This window comes from Ptychodera flava, chromosome 1 (genome assembly GCF_041260155.1).
Source record: "Ptychodera flava strain L36383 chromosome 1, AS_Pfla_20210202, whole genome shotgun sequence".
Taxonomy (NCBI): domain Eukaryota; kingdom Metazoa; phylum Hemichordata; class Enteropneusta; family Ptychoderidae; genus Ptychodera; species Ptychodera flava.
The window spans coordinates 5631333-5653474 of NC_091928.1; the positions used below are offsets into that span (position 1 = coordinate 5631333).

General features: G+C 36.3%; 1 protein-coding gene across 1 annotated transcript in view; it reads left to right on the forward strand.

Annotated features, from left to right (window-relative positions):
• Positions 1–20520: 20520 nt before the first annotated feature.
• LOC139123995 (uncharacterized) overlaps positions 20521–22142 on the forward strand; it is a 78979-nt gene continuing 77357 nt past the window's right edge. Inside the window, exon 1 of the mRNA XM_070690224.1 lies at positions 20521–20906. The gene's annotated coding sequence lies outside the window, so the exon portion shown is untranslated. The remainder of the gene's footprint in view (positions 20907–22142) is intronic.

A 22142-nucleotide genomic window follows, 5' to 3' on the forward strand; every position in this document is an offset into this window, starting at 1 on the left:
TGGCCCAAAAAGTTTGCTGGGACTTTCTCTAAAACGCTTGACTCTGACTAGAAAGGCCTGTAGTGGTTCGTGTACAACTAAAGTTTAAACTGCAATTCTAGACTTATTGTTTTCAAATATAAGTTTGCCAGCTTCTGATGTAAATAAACAATGATCGTAGCTTTTGACAATTATATTTTCGGTTTGGATGTATATTTGGTTATTCATTCTCTAAACAGTGTTGGAAGAATTTGTGAACAAAACTTCGTTCTCTAAAAATCATATTCTTTGTCAAAATTCCTGAGCACTTGGTAATTCAACAAGCTACATGTATGGTGCGCAGAACATGGAGTTACAGTGGTTCAACGAACCAATGTACAACCTTAGAGGTGAAAATATATTAAATGTTACACGTACTGGCCTTTGAAAGCAAAGAAAAAGGTATTACGTGACACCCGAACACCCGCTAGAGAGTATAGCAATTCAAAATATGTAATTACTCCAAGAGTCGAGAGTACCATACGAGTTTTTTATAATTGACACAAGTTTACTCAATTCAAAAAGTGCATATGTACTAAATCATTTAAGCAATAATGATGTAACGACTAACGTGATAACACGCTTTATAAATTGGCAAAATCCTTCCAGTTTAATTATATGAGACATTTCTTCTGCATATCTCAGAGTTCTTCTTTAGATATTGAACACATTGTCATCAATTGCTTTGTTAACAGTTTGTGCAATATACGGAGATCTATGATATTTAAATTATTCACCTTCCCTTTCAACGCCCAAATGCGACCAGATTGATGTTAAATGCTCCAAAAGAAAATCTATGAAACCACATTTGTATAGGTAGGTTGTCGTAATTTGCGGCACAAATGAGTTCTTTATGGTCGCTGCGCTACAGGAAGAGAATACTCTATTGATTTTCACCGAGAGACTTGTAATTTTGAATAACATGTATGAGAAGGTCAATTCAGTAACATGTCTGCTAAATTATTTACCAATTTATTTACCAATTTGAGGGGAGAGCCCTTTATGAGAATCGTGACTTTGTTAACACGTGCCGTTTCGATGAAGAGTCCACTCGCTGAACGTGGTATCGCGCTTGCCTTTCGCCAGTCGTATCCATGGTTACTGGTGGACTTTGCGTCATTAGAATTTATCGTTGAGCAGGCCTTTGCGAATTCACACCACATTGAAAAAAGTGTTAATTGTCACCGCTACACAAAGTTTGCTTAGGCTTGCTGGCTATCAGTATTCTAGTTGCCTAAATTTTTAACATTGGCGTATAAATATGTCGAACACAACATCTGTACGACCGCCTGAGTTGGGATGCATTTCTGATTGGTCTAAATTATGCAGTTGTTTGCCTTCTCCAACTTGTCTTGAAGATCTACAATCCACATGAATAGCCTGAGATTGATAAAATTTCTAAAAGACTGGCACACAAACTAGAATACAATAAAACCTTGAAGCTTATCAATAACTGATTGAGGTATTTGTGTACGCCCTTGCATAAATACCACTGCAGACACAAACAGGTTACGAAGTTTTAGCGTCGCAGACCAAAGAGCAAGATTTGGAACGCCATGTTTAAAATTGTTTTACATTCTGCCATGATTGCTCCGGTCATATAAACTCTATTTTATTTTAAATTTGCGTCTTGAAAATGGAGAAACTGAAAATTCAAAGTCATACTCATTAATTATCTTTGCAAATATTGTTGGAGATTAAACTATTTATTTTCAAACACAGCTGTCAATAATTTCACAGTACGTCTCCAACGAAAGCTCAAAGATCACATTCAATGATAGAATTTTTGGACAGACTGGACAGTTTGCTTATAAAAACTCATCTCATTTGACATTATTAGTATAGTTCCCCTCTAACTGAACTATGAAAAGTTGGTATTGAACAATACCTCTCTCTGTAGCAAACAGGTCGTGTGTAAATTTTTTCGCTTGGAAAATTCCTAGAGGCAGAGGCTGGATGGCTTCCTGTCGTTCAGTGTAGAGATTTATTAGCATAATGACGTCAAAATTGTGTGAGCAGAATATTTCATTTACCTGCAGGTCCTGACATTAACGACAACTTGGATCGAATTTCAAATGGCATCCGGTACTTGGAGACGGCACTGAAATTTTAAGAAACTGTTTTAAGATGCCAACGGTGAATGATAACTGTGTCGATGCAGTCGTGTAACACTTTGATCCATATGGTGATATGAAATTAGGACATAGCGTATTCGTCAATACATCATAATACTGTATACAATTTAATATTCAGTACAAAATATCGCGGTTCGCGATAATTTGTTGACTAAATGTTGTTTTTTTGTTTCTCAAACTATTACGCATATTTTTTGCGTTAAAAGCGACTTAAATATTTAACATAGGCGTCGAAATTACCTTCCTCGGTGACGCTACACGTTAGCTTGATCTGTCTACGAAATGATTTGTGTGTAGAGGCAGTTCTCTTGTATTCTATGAATGCGAAACTTTAAAGTTCGGTTTTGCTCGTTCATTTGATTTCCGAAAAAGTGTCGCTTTGTCGCTTTGCACACCCTGTGCTTGTTGTGTTGCCCATTATAGAATTTGCCTTTGTATACAATGACTTGTTTACTGATCCATGTCAGAAAGTGAATTTTCACTGGAGAGTTTCAACATAGACCCTCGAGGGTCTATGGTTTCAATGACGTCAAGATAGACGTGTCAGATTGAAATTATGCTTGAATCACGTAGTCCATTTCCACCAGGACTTAAATAAGTGTAATTGGCTCCAGTAATCAGCTCGTTTGCTACCAGAAAAGTTAATGCTAAAATGTCAAAATACTACATTTACCATTTCATTCGAACATGACATTGATTTTTTTTATATAAAGGTATCGTGGACAATCATGAAGTGTTCATGAAAAATTTATCCTCGGAAATCCTTGAAAAATATGAGAGCGGGATTTTAATGAGGCCAGTTTCTTTATTCTGTAGCAAAAATAGTGAGAGAACATTGAAACAACCCTTCGAGTTGGTAACTACGGTTGGAAATCCAATTATTTTGACATTCTGATTTAGTATCAACGAGTGATATCACCGATCTTTAAAGACCAAATACAGAATGACGTAATTAATCTTCAATTCGTAGAATGGGTAGGCCTAAGTAACTAATGGCCTTTCCCTGGTAAAAACATTTGATGGCTATCTCTGGCACACTTATTTTGAACCAAACATGGCGTAATTTCTGTCACTGTTGTTTCCGGAAAGAGCTACGCCTGTTTTTGCGACGTCGAGACGCCCCCACATAACTGTCAGGTAGTTGATCACCTGTATGTGGCGGCAACACCTTGATGTTAGGAAACAAACATCATACTGTAGGAAACAACGAACTCAGTTGAACATAGTATATATCAAAGATTTATCATCATATGGCATTGGCCACCCTCGTTTACATAAATAAAATCTGATATTTAGTGGAAATTTTAATCTTGAAAGTAAAGAGCTCCACTTCAATTGCTGTTAATGTCTACCATAGCATGAGCGGGGCTATAAACAATACAAATACTGATCTAAATTTCAAAATCTTTTCTAAAGTAGATAGAACTAGCAACCTCAGTATGTATTTTATGACGGCAAATACACTTTTTACTGAATATCACCACAAGAAAGAAGAAACGGGCATTAAGTGTTCATGTTGAGAAACGAAGGCGCTGAAATATGACGTATAATATGACGTCATATCCGTTTTCATAAGACTCGTTTGAACGTTGCATTTGGAAAATCCTTTTTGATAAATTCAAAGTCATGGCAATCGCATGCCTGTCTTTAACCCTTGAGGTATATATCGTAAAGCAACAGTTCTAGTGCGCGTTATATGCAACCTTGCGCTCACGAGTTTTTTCCGTTTTTTGTCTTTACTCTCCGTCAATTACATGCTTCGTACATTTTGGCCGATTTCACAGTGAAACATACAATATTTGAGTTAATTTCTGTCATCATTGATAAATTCTTTTTCATAACAGGGCATGTTTCGTAAAAGATGCAAGAAGAAATTGATACAGACAAAAACATTTATATTCGAGATTATATAATAACTTAATAACCGTGTGTTATCTTATGCCTTGCTACGCTCAGCCGACTTTCAACTTTTCAGAATCGTAGCAAGAAAGTTTCGTTTCGCGATGAGTATGATAAAAAAACAGAATATCTGCTCGTTTCGGTACTAAGAGCGAGCAAGTTAACTAGCAACGTAACAGATGGAGATAGATAGATAGATAGATAGATAGATAGATAGATAGATAGATAGATAGATAGATAGATAGATAGATAGATAAAAAATAGATAAAAAAATAGATAGAGAAAGAGACTGATAGACTGACAGATAGATAGACAGATAGATAGATAGATAGATAGATAGATAGATAGATAGATAGATAGATAGATAGATAGATAGATAGATAGATAGATAGTAGGTAGATAGATAGATAGATCTAGATAGATTTATAGATAGACAGCTAGGTGGGCGAGCAAGCGGGCAGGTACACTAGCAGGTAGACAGACATACAGACAGACAGACGACAGGCAGACAGGAAAACAAACAAACGAACAAGCAAACAGATAGACACAAAAATATGCAACATTTAACTTTTGTATCGACGATATCAAAAAATAGTCTTGTCATCGCAATCGTAGCTCTGTTTATAAAGTACAGCACAGCATAATGTTTTGCTTTGACAAAGTTGAAGTCTGGATTTTTCGATGATGGTGATTCCACCACCAATTTTAATGAGGGAATAGGATCAATACTCAAGTGATATGTTGCTAATTTGCATATCCATTTCCTAGGTACACTCACTTTATTGATTCGGAGCAGAGGGTCGCAGGAAGTTAGGCTATATAAAGTACATGTCACCCACCTTAAAATTCAGTATGAATTTTCATCGTTAGATTTCAAGAAGTCTTGAACACATTGTTGATTTATTGAAAGCCCTGAAAGATGATATGCATTTCCGTGTAGTACCAGCCTGAGGGATCTAAATTTTTCCTCCTTGACTTATAACAACATTCTTACTCTTTCAGTCCACATACACGATATAGAACAAAGTGAACTAGCCTTGAACAGTAATTGATAAAGTTGAAAACGGTTTTCTGTGCCACTGTCTCATTTTCCGACTACAGTGCCTCTTCATCATCATTACAAAGGCACTTTGATGCCAACCTGCATGATGTAATAACTAGAACATGGATTCTCCTCCAATTAATTCACTGCCGCAATTTATGATGAAATTTCATCAGCTTCGTCGAATGATGTTTGTTTAACTATGGTCGGATTATAACAGAACGATGATGATGCGCGCTTTCTCTCTCTCTCTCTCTCTCTCTCTCTCTCTCTCTCTCTCTCTCTCTCTCTCTCTCTCTCTCTCTCTCTCTCAATTTAAAACAATATGTACCTTTTCTTGATGTCACTTTTGACAATTTTAATGTAAATTGTATGCACTTATTCTACTTTTGAAGTACGTTGAAACTCCAATTGTCAACAAAGCGTCGACAGCATGAGATGTGTTTTTATTGTCGACATTTGAATTCCAGTACTGACCAGAATTCACTCGTCAACAATGGCAATGCAGATAACCTATGCACAGGCTGAGTTGACAAGTTTAATACTGTGTGTACATGCTTTGGTTGTAAAACAAAAAATAAAGTGGTTGACATTAAAAGAAAAAAAAGTAAAACAATCATCAAAAGTTACAGCTACTGGCTCTTTAAGGTGGGTAACTAACCGATACTAAGAATATTGTCATTTTTTCTAGAAATCAAAAATGTTGAAGCTTGAAGGGTGAGGATTAAAAACATGGCCAGATATATTGGTTCCCCTTCTGCTTTTTGGGATAATTTACTTTCAGTTACCCATTATCCCATGATTTTGAGCATCACATACGACTTTTTGCAAATTTTACCCTTTCAAGAAAATAATAATCATGGTAGATGACAATGTTGTTATTTAAAGTTCAGCTACATTAACAAGTGCTGCCGTGATAGAATGTGATAAGAAAGGTGCCAAAACGAATAGGTATTATTCCTGGCAAAAAAGGGTACTGCTTGACTAAAAGGTTGTTGTAGAATGTGTGAAGTGGGGTGCCAAAAGGCAAAGTACATTGCAGAACAATAACATTTGCATGGGGTGAATATGTCTTTCAGTAAAGTTTCACATCTTCGGAAATAAATGGCAATTTTTTCAATAGATGGTCACTTGTCTCTTGGCCTTCAGCGATAGTGGTACTCTTGCAGTATTGGAAAGAAACAAACTGTCCTATGACCTTTTTACAATTCTCAAAAGAGAGATACACTCCCGGGGATACACTATTGAAACAACAACTACTACCACAAGCGTACTACTGCTAGTCCCACCCTTCCATTAGCAAGCGTATTCAGCCCCTCATAATGGTCAGCCAACCCTAAAAAATAATGGTACACTCCGCTTGGTACTTTCGTGGCAGCATACTTGACAAGGTCCTCTACTACCTTAAAGTTTATTTATCAACAACACGATTGGAACTAATTTGGGATGACTGGATCGTCATATTTTTTAAATTTCTCAAAAGCCTTAGGTGCCCTACAGCTGAATATTGCAACATTACAAATTACTCATAAAAACAAGTGTATAACTTAAAAAGAAAAGCAGATGAGCCTAAATTAGCACATTAAACCAACGTTACTTCACCATCCAATTATTCTAAATTAGTTTCAATCGTGTTCAACGTATTGGTTAAATTGAGACTGTTGGATCATCATTGTTCGAGGTAAAAACCTATTGCTACTGAAACTCATGACTTTGGGTATATACGCCTTAGTAACATGGTATAAAAACTCCATATAATTATAGTAATCACAGGAATGGTCAACATAAAAGGATTGGCCAGAAAGATTGGCCAGTGCTCAGTATAATATTCTGGTATCGAAGGTATTTAATATCGGTCACGGCGATAAAAAATCTCAAGTTCAATATCCAATGTATATTTACATTATAACTACTTTTCGTTTTACCAAATTCTTAACTGTATATCTGAGTTTTCCATTGAACTTGCGGTATCACAACTTCGTTCAAAATGGATCAGTTATTCAGTTTACTAGTGCCAGCCACTATCTAAGCATGCGCAGTACAGATAGAAGGCGTAAAGGATGAATCCATTAGGGATGGCAGACGGTAAATACATTAGAGATCTTCATGCTGTAGTGAGTAGAGATATTTTCCAATGTCGAATTGGATAACTGCAAATTATATGCATTTTAATGCCAGAAAATCTAAGTGTCTTTTGAAATCAACCCGTCGAAGACGGAGTCGTCTGAATGAAACGAATGGCCATTAGAGACTGCTGACAGTCCGATTTCACAAGTACAATGGAGCGGTATCTTAGGGATAACACTTGATGGAACCTAATCAAGGAAGATTCATATAGATAATTTTATATAAAAAAACTAAGTCAACATATTGGTTTACTTCTTAGATTGCGTCTTATATCCCTTTTGATCGTCGTATTGTCTTGTATTATGGTCTTCTTCAGAGTGCTCTAGATTATTGTTGTATTGTTTGCGGTAATACAACGACTGGTCATCTTTATAAAATTGCACTCTTCAAAAAGAGCGTTACATAAGCGTTTTGAACCAGGAATTGAGTTTCCTTCATATGCTTTATTTTCTACGGTTAATATTATATCAGTCAGACAGGGAATTTTTAGTTCATGGCAACCTTAAGTTTCGACTATATGAATGGTTCTGGACCACAGTATTTATCTCATTTATGTACTCCACGAGGTAATTTTCATGATTACTATACGCCTGGGTACATTCAAATGTAAATTGAGAGAATATGTCGAAAGCAACTTGTCTTTGTACTTTCCTTTTCGTATGTCATCGTTTTCTTTTCTTGATGTATTTATGAGCTCCGATAAAAAAATACGTTACCTGTAACTCAACCGCTGTATAAAAGTGAAAATAAAAAGATAAAATAAATAAAACATGAGGTGCAGAAGATATCATTTGTGGTCATACAAGGGTATACTTGTCAAAGACTATATACTTGATATGTGACCAGAGCTTGTGTTAACTGATCTGTAAGGTCACGTGAATGTTGCGGGGCAACGAAATTAGCGCTTATCAGTTGACAATAATGATTGCTCACAGAGGTAAACAGATAAGGCTGCTGTTATTGATTTTGATAGATGGTATGGAAATATGAAACGATTCAAGACATTTGAAATGTTAGAAATACGCACAATAAGATCATGAAGAGATTGAAGATGAGACTGAAATGACACACTATAATCGGTATTATCTCTACAGCATAAAATACTTCACCAACAAATGGAGATTTTGCTAATGTACCTGCGAACGACATTATATCTTCACGTTGTTCAACGCAGTTTGTATAATACAAACAATCTGTATACCTTGTGACCTTGACTTGACTCAGAATTGAAGCTGGGTGTACAGATAATGGACCGTTTGGTCCCACTAATGGTTCTTTGATCAGGGTTTTAAGATATGCCTTGTTCCCTCGAAGCTGGAGTATTGGAAATAGCCGTTCATCTGAGACAATTCTTCACGTAAGATTTCAGAGCACATCTAGTTAAAGTGTTCTATGTAGCTCTCTTCGCTAGGGGACTGTTATATCCAGTCATTGCAGTTTTGATTTACTCAGCATGGCTCGTATATCTTTCATCGGCAAAATATTCAGTAAGTTATTATTCTATATATTTATAACCCTCGACGACTCCTTATAACGTACAAAACAAAGTCCCACAAAATATTTTACAAAAGAAAAAGGATCTTTTACGTTTATTTGAGCAGACATCGCTTGTTACAATTTGCTAATTTTAACATTCAAACAAGGGTAAGCAGGCTGTGATGGGAAAAAATCATTGGGTAAAAAATTTTCTCCTTCAGTCATTGACATCTTTTCAACACAAGTGCGGTCAAGACTTTGTCAAAATACAGGTTGAACACAAGTACTTCTCAATGGTAAAGAGCTTGAAAACTGAAATCTGATCGATGAAGATGATTCAATGTACATTGATGAATTCAACGATACGCTCAACGATACAATAAGACTTTATGAAGTCGCTTTCATTCTATGTCTCAGATGGGCGCCTTTCTATACAGCTGTTTGACAGAGAGGGCGGTTTTGTTTTCATGATATCTTTCTCTCTTATCACATCAATTGTTTTTCACTCTCATCTCGCAAAAAAACACTGTGTTAACTCCAAATGTACTTGCCATGGAGCAATAATGTTTAAACGTACTTATATATATATATATATATATATATATATATATATATATATATATATATATATATATATATATATATATATATATATATATATATATGTATGTATGTGTGTGTGTATGTATGTATGTATGTATGTATGTATGTATGTATGTATGTATGTATGTATGTATGTATGTATGTATGTATGTATGTATGTATGTATGTATGTATGTATGTATGTATGTATGTATGTATGTGTGTATGTATGTATGTATGTATGTTATGTATGTACGTACGTACGTACGTACGTACGTATGTATGTACGTACGTATGTATGTATGTATGTATGTATGTATGTATATTCGCAATTTACGTGAAAGACAATTATCGTAATAGTTGATATATAATCTTTGATATATTACGACACATAAAATATTCATAAAACGGCACCATAATAAAATGATAAAAATTATTATCCTTGTCACATGGCATTTTCCATAATCTGAAGATGCATAGTCAAAGTAGGAAGTTGTCACCGAAGGCATCATCATTGTTTTTGTTCATTCCTGATGAAAGGAAACGAACAAAACACCGCACAAGTGATAAACCTTATCAACAAAGATGAACATGTTTTTGTCCAAAGAAAGACAGAAAAGCATTTTGATAGGAAGCAGCAAAACGAACTAAAATGTCCTTGTCTCTTTTAAGGAGTTCATCGAACTGTTTATTTTAAACATAATCTACGCATACAGTGATCATTCGTGGCATTTGAGCAAGACACAGTTGACAGCAAGGGCTTCAAACTCTCTAATTATTCAGTATTGAATCCAAGGTAGCTTCCGGATATGTATGTCTCCGTGCACGCTGTGACCTTTCCATAAAATATGACGACCCTATGTCGAAGAAAAACCTTCGAGCTTCGCCAATTTAATTGAAAGTAATTATTGTTCGGATGCACCCAAAGTCAACATCATTCAATACCTGTTAATTTGAGACAATAAATGTCCACGTTGTAAAGACGAAAAGCATACGAAAGTGTTTGTTTGTTCGTCATAACGTGGGCATTATCTTTAGCTCTGGTGGCTTGAGAGACCAAAGGTTGTTTTCCTCTAACAGACATGGATTATGATCAATACCGCTTTCAGGGCTTGCCAAGATATTAACCTTTGCTTCTAATGTGTGTAAAATGGATTGAACTTTTGATATGAAGTACACTCCGTTTTCCTAGAATATCAAGTTTTAGAATTTTGGATTTTCTTTTCATTTAAAATATATTATTCACCTTTTTTAATTTCATACCAATGCCCCTAACCTTTTTGATTTCATACCCATGCCCCTTAGTTGTTTTCAACTATGGTTTAGCCATTCTCACGCAATTTATTCAGATAAGTATTTTAGTAGACAAACTGTTTACGGGGTACAATTCCGCATCTTTCGAACATCTGTACGGCAGATCTCCATCTGTGCAAATAATGGCGTTTTTATGATGCATTGCTATGTAACACTCATGAGAGGGTGAGTATAGGGTTTACTTCAAGATCGTTGGTTTTAAGGCTAAATGGGCGATGATATGACGGACATGGATTATGTTTAAGTAACTAACATACAAAGACTACCTTGATGACAAACTTGACTATTTTTGCCAACGTAAGACCACAAACAGCTTTCTTCATTATTCACTGATGAAGTTTACAGCACTCCTAGTGATTTACAATAGGTAACGGCAACAAATAACCCAAAATGTCGAGCTGACAGCTACTGCGCAGTCGTGAATTAACTAAAAACACGATTTTGACCGCGTTGCTGTCAGTAGTGTTGGATATAATTGAAAAATGAAGTATATTTTAAAGCTTAATATGTATGTACAATTTAGACCATTACTTTTCTTTGGTAATCTCGTTAACACGATAGTGGTTGCCATGAAGTTTAGACTATTTACATTAAAAGTCTTCTCCGTGAAATCAGAAGTGTAGTGTGCGTCAAAATGGCCGCAATTCCTGTTTGAACTCTATGGAAAAAACAAAGTATCGATAAAATTTTTTCTTATTCTAAGAGCTTTAAAACGGGCGCCAACGAGTGGTAGATCAGAAAAGAATTGTAAAAAATTGAGAGTCCGAATATCAGCCCTTAAAGCACATTCTACCTGAAGGCGAACTCTACCGAAGCGAATTGAAGCTTTCTCGGGAACAAACTTACACACGTATAAACGTGCTCTTAAGCATAATTAAGGGCGTTTGTTCTAGACTACGATGTCGGAGAACCCGAGGCTAAGAATTCTAACTGCCGTTTAAACTTTAGAATCAAGGCAAAATTATGATAGCCTTTCATCTTAATATGACATATCGGTGCTTGAAATGTCACAGCAACGTCTGTCCATATGTTCTAGTGCACATCTGACCAGAGGGGATCTGTTCGCGTAAGCACCGGGCTTGTTTTGTTCCCTACACGAATCGATTTTGCCAAGAACCTTCACCCTTTGATAGAAAGAAAAAAAAATGCTAGTATACTCTGTGATGTTTAGTCGTCACTCTATGTATTGCACAGTGGTTGGTATGGACATTTTTCATATGTGTAACACATGTAAACTTATCTTGCCATATTTCTGATATTAATTTGTCCACAATCGTTTCTCAAGATGAAGCACTTAATGCATTTGCGAAAACATCATAAGAGTTTTCCTTACATTATTAGATAGGCCAGATCAAGACTCAAATCTCGTTTCAGAAAGAAAAAATAGTTGGCTATATATCGTTGTTTCTACTTTTAATGGCAAGACCTTTGCAGAGAATTGTCTTTTCATGTGGATGTCTCTATGGCCGACACGTATAGCCTCTTGCCATTCGTGTTTACAAAACCATGAATAATCTTGAAGAAAATCTTTATGGTGTTTAATTTGTATTAGGCTTGTTGTAATTTCGGCCTATCTACAGAATTTATCAGAAACTAATGCAAGTCTGCGACATACAATCAGTTGGCCTGCTCAGAAAACAGCGCTAAATCTTTTCAAGCGCGATGTATTTACTGATAAATGTCCAAAGTACGTCCTTGCCTTATATAGACAACCAGCAGGCTAGACGGTCGTTCCGCAAATCCCTTACGGTAGAGACACTGTTTCAAACACCCCCATTATGTTACTGCAATACTTGTCATTAAAGCTATACATTTTCTGTTGGAACAAGGTTGCATTTTCTGCTAGAACGAGGTTCTTCCAATACATGACAGTCATGTGACATTTATTTTCAGTGGAAATGACCGATGTGTCCTGTAAGCCCATTGGTCTTTCCAAAGCTATCCTACAGCTCGTGGGGAGGGGGCAGACGAAAGTAGAAATATCATAAAGATGGGTCCTGCAGTCATGATTGGGATTTATAGGAATGAAAATGACATATATATGAAGTCTGAGCCCTTAGTCATAGTCAGAATTCATATATTGAGAATTCCACAAACACAGACTATTGGCGGATAAATTACAAATCATGAACTAACATGGCCATGGTTAAGGAATGATATATTGGCGTCATAAGACCAGGAGATGATGTCAGATGTTCTGAAAAGAGTGAGCACATCCTGCAGCTGATGAACTGCTGCAATGATCCATTACTAATGTGATAATAAAAACGCATTGTCCGGAATTATAATATGCTTGGCTGGAATCCGGCAATCTGATTGGCTGGAGCAGGGGTTTATATTCTCAACAAGAAGACCTGCGCGCCGCGTAACATTTTTGAGCTCGCGCAAATTTCGAACGCCAACTTGAGAGTTCAACGCGCCGTAATGTCGAACAAGTCTATGGCTTCAGATTATTGTTTTTGATCGTTAAATTTTAGGCTAGTGCAGCTTGACGAACCAAAATATGAAGAGTTTCTGTAAGCAGCGAAGTCTGTGTAACAACACCACAATTTTTAAAAGTTTTATAAGCTTTTTTTTTTTTTATGAAAAAATTCTTCAAGTTCGATGTCTAATCGCGATATCGATGCGTTGCGTAACCGCAGTTTATGAATGCAACTGTGCACGCGAGCGCGTTCTGAAACGTTCCTTTTTAGAGTTTGTATGAGGCTGGGCGCAGGCTCCTGAACTGTCGTTCCAACTTCGGCCCTAAATAACGACATTGTCCACTTGTTTTTAACTTCAACATATTATAATGAGGTTATAAATGGTGCGCTCGGGTATTTGGTTACGGATATAAGACCTCTGGGGTGAAAATTAGCATATTTGGGTGAAATAATCACCTCGCTTCGCTCGGTGATTATTTCCCGCCAAATATGCTAATTTTCACCCTAGAGGTCTTATATCCGCAACCAAATACCCTCGCTTGCCGTTTATAACCTCTAATTTTCGAATAGCTATTGAAAGTTATATCAAGTATAATTACTAGAGAAAAATATCCCGGTTCGCCTGTGGATATTTCGTTGCTATAATATTCATTCGTCGTGACCTGCAGTTTTGGTTGTTCCATAAGTAAGATAAAACCATTAAATTTGTGCAGTACACATTTCAACCACTGCACTTAATATATTTCCAAACATCGTATAGTTTTTGCTCTCTTTTTCGCAGTTTACAAATAAAAAATATTCGTGAATGTCTGCATATCTGTTAATTGTTATGACCAGACATCGAAGATTATGAGTTTAAGGACTGTTTCTAAAGTTCCAAGCAAGAGTGTTATAGCGAAACATGCTTTCCATTTTCTAGCCTTTCAGTTGCCTTTGACTCGAGGAAATACAGAATTATGTTACTTTGTACCTCAAATTACCCATTTCCAAAACACAGCACATATGATGAAAACGAAACTGAGAGTCGTTTGACAGCCGTAAAATCAAAAGTATGAAATGTTGTGTTTCGTACATCATCAAAACGTACCCCATTTTTCTTTGTTAGGCGATGATATCACTCATGCTATTAAGATTACCCCGAGGCCTGTTTACTTTTGGTTGTCATGGCAACGAAGACTTAAGAAGACATCCTCTTGCATTTCCCTCTAATTTCCTCCACTCTTGGTACAACCTTCACGGTCAGAAGAAAAACATCGGTATTAAGGCGTGTTAAGAGCACTTTGGTCATGATGACTGATTGACACGTTGGTGTTGTTGATAGTGAGAGATGATTTCCATTATTGTTGAGATGACAGATATTACACTACACTACCAATGATACCTATCATCGAGTAGAGGGTATCATACACCTCTGACAGTCGTGTCAAAATCTTGACCAAAGATCATTCAAAACATGTCGGGCCTGACAGTAGATGGATGAATTCAACGCCGTATCTGTCTCAGATCTAATTTTTTGTACCGTAGTGGAATTAGAAGACAAAACTAATTAGCTTGCTGGACAATTTTTCCCTGGGGTTGACACCCAGCCTACCTGGTCGACTTTTTACCGAAAAATCAAACAAATCTAGTTTGGTATCTATTATGTAATACTCTGAAATCACTTTGGATATGTATGGGAAAACAGCGAATCTAAAAACGCGCTGTGCTAAAATAGGTTACCGTGCTATAAGGCAGGTGAAGAATTTTAGCAATTTACTCTGGATTGGCACAGGGTTGGAAGATACCTTGCAGATCGAGCCTCATCTGTGAAGCAGAGATGACAAAATAATTATGAATAAAGTATTCTTCCTCTTGCTGTTGACCATCAGAGTATTCTGCAAGACTATGAGCAATTTATCATCATAGTACATCCGCTAAAGACGTGAGGTGTCGATATTGCCTTAAATTTGTGCATCACGAACACATTCGAATTTTCCGATCTACAACAGAAAGAGGGTCGTTCTCCCTCTGATTGTTGACGTTGTTGTCCAAATTTTGTAACGAAAATTAATCTTATGTGACTATAATCGTGTTGTAAAGTATGTGAATGTGTACACATCTTTTCTTTCCTAACCCAATCAGTCGGGATGGTAACAGTGAAACGATGATAAGTCACAATAAATATTAAAAACTATGCGATAGTGCAGATTAAGATTAAGTGAAATATGATGTACCATAGACAGTAGAGGGGAGACGTCTACTGTCTATATCTGTGGATGCCCATAGCTTGGCAAGCTGTTTTCTTTTTCCGAACGCAAACGAATGCAACGCATGACTTACGGTCATTATTGTACCGTGTTTATATTTTGACAAATATTTGTGTTATTTGTGCGTTGATCATGATGATCTTGATAGTGATGATGAAGTTTGGTTGTGATGGTGCCGATGATGATGTCGGCGCTGGTGAAAATGGTTGGTAATAGTGATGTTTTCGATAACTATATTTTATTTGAATAACTCTCTTATATTATCAATTGTCAATATGCAAAAATGATTTTACAAATTAGCACGTTATTTAAATTAATATCATCATCATCATCATCATCATCATCATCATCATCATCCTCATTACTATCGTCATCATTTTATCAACATCCTCATCATCAGCATCATCATCATCATCATCATAATGATCGTCATCACATGGTTTGGGGAATCCTTATCTGAGAACCTTACAAAATGTCAAATGGTCTGGATGTCATCGCAATAACTTTGGTTGTCAATAGGAGAGCATAGATCCAGTGTAATCATAAAAGCTGTCGATTAATATTAAAAGCTGTTGGATGTGAATAGCGCTTTCACAATGATAGTGATCCACTTAGAGCTACTAAATATTTTATAGAAACGTGCGTCTTTTTGATGATTCTGTGTCACAGTAGCACAGATATATATGTTAACTTCATATTATATTCTTTCATGAAACCCTATATGCTTCTTTTGTTCGAAGCACGATGATGGCAACGTGAAAATTACTAGCACACCTAGTTGCTTTGTCAGGCTAGATGGGAAATATGGATCAAATCTCATTAGATTTTTAACATCTTTAATGAAGTGAAAATGATCTAATCTTTCGTTTGTTTGGTTTTCAGAACGTCCATGATCATGTCTTTGTGAAACCTGCCAAAGGAATCACTGCTCGTCGCTTTGTGCCACACCTCATTGTGATCATGAAGTAAACAACGGGTTCTGTAAGTGTATATGATCGCTTTGTTACGGAGGTAACTCGTTCCCTGATACTCTGGTGGTCGTTTAATACACATTAAGTAACTGTTAAATTGAAATGGACAATTAAAACAATACAGGTTACTTGTAAGTTATGTTCGATATAACGTTGATGGAAACAATCATATAATAATTACATGAGCATAAACTGATCTTTTTTTGATATGTTTTATTCATATTAATACGGACTTGTTTTGAGGTTTAGCTTTAATAATGGTGACATTTTACGACCTTTTTTTGGAGTGTACCAATCAATAATTGTGATACGAAAAGTGTAGCTTTGAGTGTTGTATTGATACACGTAATCGGTTGAACTGTTTGATATTAAGTTCACATCTGTTTTATGGTTGATGCCATGTCTTTAATCAAAAGGTTTATTGTCCTAGAAAGAAAGTCTGTCAAGTTCTGGCGAACGTTACCTGACTCGGTTCATATTTTAAAATGGGATCCTTGGTGCTGTAGGGCAGCCACACAAGAATCCTCAGTGGCAAGATAAAGTCGTACAACTCCTCGCTCCTTTGCCCCCCTGAATTGTAATAGAGTGTGCGATAATCCATGATAATCCATAAAGCGATAATTACAATTAGACATCCAGATGTGAATTTGGTGATTCATGTTAAGCATTGCAATGGAAATCTAACCGGCTAATAGAGTGATAATCTGGAAATCTATATCCTTTTCCGTGTCGCCTTAAACTGCATCGGTTCCATGATGGCAAAGATATTCTAGACAACATAACTCAATCACTACATAAGCATTGGAATGCTAACATATGATTTTGCATGACTCTCTAATTGTCCAACACTTACCTCGGGTTGGCCCTATAAATTATGGATGTACCTCTGAGTTCAGTACTTTGTTGGGATGCTTTGGCAGCAACTCAAAAAAAAAAAAATATCTTGGCCATGCCTTTCTCACTGTCGGAATCTGTGTTAATCCAAATTTGAACTTTTCTTTTGTGATGAATAACACAACGTAGTATAAGATTTTTAATGGCGCCATTTCTGATGCAAAATGGAAGCAACACGTTGCATGTCTCCAACCATGTAATGTAAATAGTGTGAGAGAAAACACGAAAAATGGACTATATTGACGTAAGTTTTTCCTCATCTGTAAGCAAATTGTATATCTTACCATTCAAATAATGACATAAGAATGAACTCTTTATATAAATCTCTATTTTAATCCCAGTTGTCTGTTTATTTCAAAGATAAACGTTCGAATCTTTGGGAATTACTTGATTAACAATATAAGCAAGATTATATTTGCGCACACAATATCCAAGTGATCTGAGTAAGTTTGTATTGCCAAATCAATACAACGGACACGATGGACTTGTCATCCCGATTTGCACTTCGCAACATATTTTTAAATTGAAGATAAAGTATGGAGTTTTAGGACACAGAAAATTCAGAGACCCGAATATCTTCTCAGTGCAGATATCTTATGATTGCGATGCCTTGCATTTCGTACAGATGTTATTCCCCTACTTGCAAATTACCATGCTACTGTCCATTATTATAATAATATCCCCTCTTATGTAAAACAGAAAAAAAATCGTTCATATCTTTTTGCCTTTGTCCAACCAGCAAAATTTAACTTGATCAAGAGTACATGAATCCATGAAAATTATGATGCAGATGACACGACGTGACCACGATATAGGAGGTATCTATAATGCAAAGCGTCGCAGGTAGATTTTGACCGGACTGATACACAGATTTCTATTGTTCAAAGTTCATTGACATGATATTATGCAGACCTATTAACACCTTGACTAGGGTCTTCTCAAACCAGCTGTCTTGCGTCATCAAATAATCTCTACATAAAAATACATTGCATTGAGATGTTAATTTCACTTTCCTCCTACATATATTACTTTATGCTATGGTATAATCAATACATTTTAAGGTGTCTCTTACAAGGCCGTAGTTTTTATTCGTTGACTTTATTAAAATCATTGAAATTATCCACCGCCTTATATCACCATGGCATCAAATGTAGAGAGGACTTTTCCATGGAAATGATTACAGAACAAGTCCCACATCTTTATGCTCACTAATTTACATTGACCAGTGATCTTTCATCAGTCAACTCTCATGGAATTGTTCTGTTCGTTTCATCATGTTGAGTTGAAATAGTGCAACGAGCTTTCAAATAACGTTGCCCTTTGTTGATTCGATGAGTTCCTTGCAGAGGCAGTATGTATGTATGTATGTATGTATGCATGTATGTATGTATGTATGTATGTATGTATGTATGTATGTATGTATGTATGTATGTATGTATGTATGTATGTATGTATGTATGTATGTATGTATGTATGTATGTATGTATGTATGTATGTATGTATGTATGTATGTATGTATGTATGTATGTATGTATGTATGTATGTATGTATGTATGTATGTATGTATGTATGTATGTATGTATGTATGTATGTATGTATGTATGTATGTCTATCTATCCATCTATCTATGTATCTATCTATCTATCTATCTATCTATCTATCTATCTATCTATCTATCTATCTATCTATCTATCTATCTATCTATGTACATAAATGTATGTACATCAGCTATGCGTGTATACATATATACGAAAGCGCAACCATGCATGAAAAACTCTAAATCTTACCATCTCTTATCATTTTGCTAGAGTCAGTAGTTATGAATTTGCGCCATATCTATTGTAATTACTTCCTGCAATATTCCAGTCCGAAATTTTATGAGGGCGCAAATGTTCATTGTGCATTACAACACGTGTGTCTGATTTTTGTATCACAACTGGCTGATGGAATTTAGTCCTCATTGTGATTAATATGACCCGACTTTGAATGGTGAATTCAATTCAGACAAGTATTATTTCAAGTAATTTATCACCAAATATCGATTTATAAGAGAGCGGTTAATGGACTGACAAAGATTCAAATAAAAAAAAATAAGGAATGGCGATTAAAGCGCCCCCATTTTCCAATAGGCGTGAGGAAAACTAGTCATCAAGTAGATGAGACAAACAATATATGTATTCCTATCTGTGTAATAGGGCAGGTCAAATGATAGGTAGGATCCCTCAGTTTGTGCCATCTGACAAACATAAGACACTCGATAGCCTGCAAAAGCATTTATCGTTAGCGCACTGCAATCACCATCGTCACTCAGTGTGTCTACTGTCTGCGTCTCATTAGTCATATAATAACAACTGGTGTAATTCAATCGGTCCACTGTTCATATACAGCTGTGTTAGCAAGTTTTACGACCCTTTACGGCTTCGTGTCGTAAAACGGTTCAATATTCCGATGATTTATACGTGGAAGCGAGCAAGAAAATAAATAAACCTAAATTACTCGCCCTGGCTTTCCGCTTGTCTATTGTGTCATTTTCTTGTCAGTTTCGCTTAATTTCTTCTCTATTTCATTATCTTCTATAGAAATTTCACGAACTTCGAACAATGTTAGATATTAATCCCTATACAAAACGGCACTGTCGAATAGGCGGCAAATCTTCTTTTTCGCCATGGATATTCGTCATAATTCCATTCAGCTGAACTTATAAGCTTGGCTTATCACCTATAAGTCCTCTAACTGTCCCATGGGGATTTAAATTGACTCGGCGTTATTGCCATGGTAGTTTCGGCCGTTCAACATCACTTCTGAACATTAAAGCCACTAATACAGAGCGACAAGCAATGCAGTGGAGGAGCCAACTTCTTGTCTACAGTGTTTGCGAGTTCAGGATACAAATAAATACACATCTCATGAGACTAAAAACTTTACTTCTAAGAACACGACATGTCTACGTCAATGAACACAAACGCCGTTACGACAATTCGCGTTTTATCGCGGTTGAGTTTCTTCCGTACCTGTGTGGAAAGTCTCCTCGGTAACTCGTACTGGCTGTAACTTCATCAATAAGACAAACACGATATTAATTTATTTCATCGAAAGATAAAGCTACCAAACAAACACGACTAACATGAGCAGACACGTTGCGCGATAATTATTTGTTTCGTCAAATGAGAAACCAGGGAACTAAACGCAATTAAGGTGGAAAACAAATAAAAAACAAATAGGGGTATATATCTATATGGAAAAACGACTTCGGGTTAGTATTTTGTAGTAGAATGGTTCTCTGTCGGCGTTGAATTGCAGTCTAATATCCCCCCTGAAATTGCAATGGTCGTTTCCAACTGTTGCTAGGTAACGCTAGTATTTTAAAAGCTGGGCGTCTTATTCTGGACGGGCATTCCAATCTGGCCTGATTAACAGACATAGCAAAGCAAACAAGCGCAAGAACAAGCGAACAATACGATGACCGCAGCGTGGGTACGGTTCTCTGGTACTTAATCGCCGCACCCAATCTTGCTTCCATCACTTTGATTGTTAACTGAATTACAACCTAACGACTAACACGCGAAAAGACCGAGGTGACTGCAACAAGCCGGGAACGACTTAAAACACAAACTTACCCTGAGCAGCAATCCTTTGAAGATTTCTCAACTGGACTGGCTTTTCTTTTTTCGCTCATCTGTTGTCTGCCCAAGTCCTGCTACATTCTGCTCTCCTATAAGAGATGAACTCAACTACATTAGTGTGTGCCTCTTGCTTACTGTGTATACTTATATTACAAGGTAAGGATACTTTTTTCATAAAAGTAATAATGTATATTTTGTCATTGTCACATTTAATTTCTTGGTCAGAAAGTAGACTTGACGGAAAAAGGAATAAGTACAATTTTTTCTCTTTTTCAAAAGTGTGTTTTTTACCCTTGATTTCCCTCGAGTAGTAAGACTTTTGGGGAGCTTAGCGAATTCAAAGCCGATTCAAAGCTTAACTGATGAGTTTAGAAGTCTTTGTAGCGGTTTTTCAGCGACTTAAAGTGTCTCGCCATGTCAGGTGAATCTCCCAATTTTGCGAATAGTCGCTGTTCGAGGCTTGTTTCTGAAATATTTTTATGCTGCTCAGACGTTTTGTCGTTCTGAAAAACAAGTTTTTTTGATAAAATTCGCTGAAACTTCATTCATGATGTTTAATTGATAAGCATAAAGCAATGTCGAATTGAAAAGTTTCAATACTTTTAGAATTTTCACGTGAAGGCTGAGAACCGCTTATCATGTGGTGCAACTGTTCAATGCTTTAACTATTCGAATGGAACTACATGTACATCGGCTTCAAAAATTATCGAAATAATTTCACGCTTTTCGTTGGTTATGACTTAAAAAGACACATGACTAGTTGCATGATAACGTTTGTTAACTTAAGCTGTAAAATGCCGTGCAATATAACGATGCACGCATTAACTCGATTGGCTATAATGCAATAATTATACAAGATTAAAAATCTAAGAAACTTAAACCAAATTGACTCTATTTTTTATTTCATCAGTATATTTTAAACCCTGATTAATGGACTCCGATTGTCATTGAGTACTAGTGTATATTTGATAGCGGTAAACCATCGGGCCACAAGTATACATTAGCCGTAAAATTTTATGATTATCGAGGGGCACTTACTACGTGGCTTTATGACAAAACTGAGGGAAATTACCAAACGATACGAGCACCAGAGATCAGTGAGCCATAGAAGCGTTTTGGTTTAATACGAGAACACAGTCTTTGGCCTTTTATATGTAAGGCGGTTACGGTAATCATCTTTGGTTGGATTGGTTCACGCTTTCATGTAATAGGTATAACGCCAATCCTGAGAATGTTTCCAATATCTCTTTCACGTAAATCTCCACTGCTCTACCGACGATTAATTTTAAATTTAATTTTTATCGACGCACTCTTCTAAGTTTGTTGGCTTCACTGTGCGTATCCTGCGAGCAAGCTCTCCTAAATGAAAGATCAGCTGACCGATTCCTAGAA